The following is a 1,689-nucleotide window of genomic DNA, read 5'->3' as shown; positions in this document are numbered from 1 at the left end:
TAGGTAGTGACCCTTTTTACACATTGAATGGATGGTGATCCATTCTTTTTCAGGATGAAATTCAACTCCTCAGCATAGTGTGTCATGAGCCTGTCTTTCCAATTTAATTTCCAGCCACAGGAATTTTTTCATCCAGCCATTTAGGAGCAACCCACTTCTGCTTCCTTAACTGAGGAAACTCTCACAAGTCTCTCCAGTTTCTTCTGTTCTGTTTCTGGAACATTCTCCTGCCTTTCCCTTTTTCTCCGTGGTTCTTATCTCAAGAATCTTTGTTTCTTCAAAGCCTTCTTCAGTGGAGTTAGATCCTCTGCTCTAAAATTTCTTAACACCCCAACACTTCACTTTAATTCTTCAACACTTCACTCAACCGTTCACGTGGGGAGGAGAGAGATTGNACACTTCACTTTAATTCTTCAACACTTCACTCAACCGTTCACGTGGGGAGGAGAGAGATTGATGTTAGCTTCTCCTTTTCTCATCTCTGTTTCAAAAAAACCAATTCCCCTTATGCTTCTAAAGGCTGGCTGGGGCTGGAAGAGACTTCAAGAAGCTTTCCCTGAGGTCATGGGCGAAGGTTTGGAAGATGGAAGGTGAAAACCCTGGCAAGGAGAGAAGTTCAGAAAGATTTCTCTGAGACTGGAGGGCTCTTTCCTATGGAGAACTCCAGCTGATGGATGCCTTGGGTGCCTCTGAGATGGAACTGTAACTTCGAGTGCCTGAGTCCTGAAAGCTCATGAGTTTGGGGAAGCCCCAGACTGTAGGGAACATAGGCTTAGACAAGGAGTCTGCTGAAGCTGACCAGGGTGGGATGAATGAAGGCTGTAACACCCTTTCCTCATTAATCTGTGCTGTCCGCAGGTTCTGCCCTCTGAACTCCTGAATGGACTTTAAGGAGAGTAACACATATCAGAGAGGGATTTCCTCCAGAATCCAGCTGATGGGGGCTTAGAGGACATAAAATTCAGTTGAGAGAGAAATAAAGGAACACACTCCTAGTGTTTAAAAACTACCAGTCTATTAAAAAGTTTAACGTAGTTGGCTATGATGACTACCTTTCTTCCCTCCTAGACTTTGAATTGTTTGGGGCAGAAATTGGATTTTCTGCATTTCCTTTCTTCCAGCCTCTTACACAATGCTTGGTAGCCTTTGCACCCTGAAAAATGTTTGTTGAATGATGCTAAATTTGCAAGCCTCATTTTAGAGTAGGTTTTTCTTTTTGTGGTAGATTTTCCTTTGACCACAAATTTTAAAATTTCATCTTAGTACAACTGCCATATAGATACTAAACCAATAACTGACATCTAAGAACAAATTCTTTCTTAGAAGGCCACACAACCGGCAGTAAATAAAGCTCTGAGAGTCATCACTCATATTTTGGGTGTGTAAAAATGGTCAGATCAGAATTTCTTTTATTTGGTTTTAATTCATGCCACTTGGGATCATTTTCCTTCCGTCGTTTATCACGTTAGTGAAATTTAGAGAGAATACATGTATTTAGGTTTAACCTGAAGACATTGCCCAGAATTTGTTCAGAAGTTGCAGGGAGGATCCGCTGATCCAATCACAAGGGTGTTCCTGGCACCCAGGAGGGCCCGTGTTGGAACAGTGATCGCTGCAGGCGGATTTGGGTTCTGCAGTGGGAAAGCGCCGCGCAGCGTCGGCGGCTGGGACGCCCCGGGACGATCTGGG

Source organism: Galeopterus variegatus, unplaced genomic scaffold (assembly GCF_000696425.1).
Source record: "Galeopterus variegatus unplaced genomic scaffold, G_variegatus-3.0.2 Scaffold2343, whole genome shotgun sequence".
Lineage (NCBI taxonomy): Eukaryota > Metazoa > Chordata > Mammalia > Dermoptera > Cynocephalidae > Galeopterus > Galeopterus variegatus.
Note: the sequence above shows the minus strand (reverse complement) of the source record.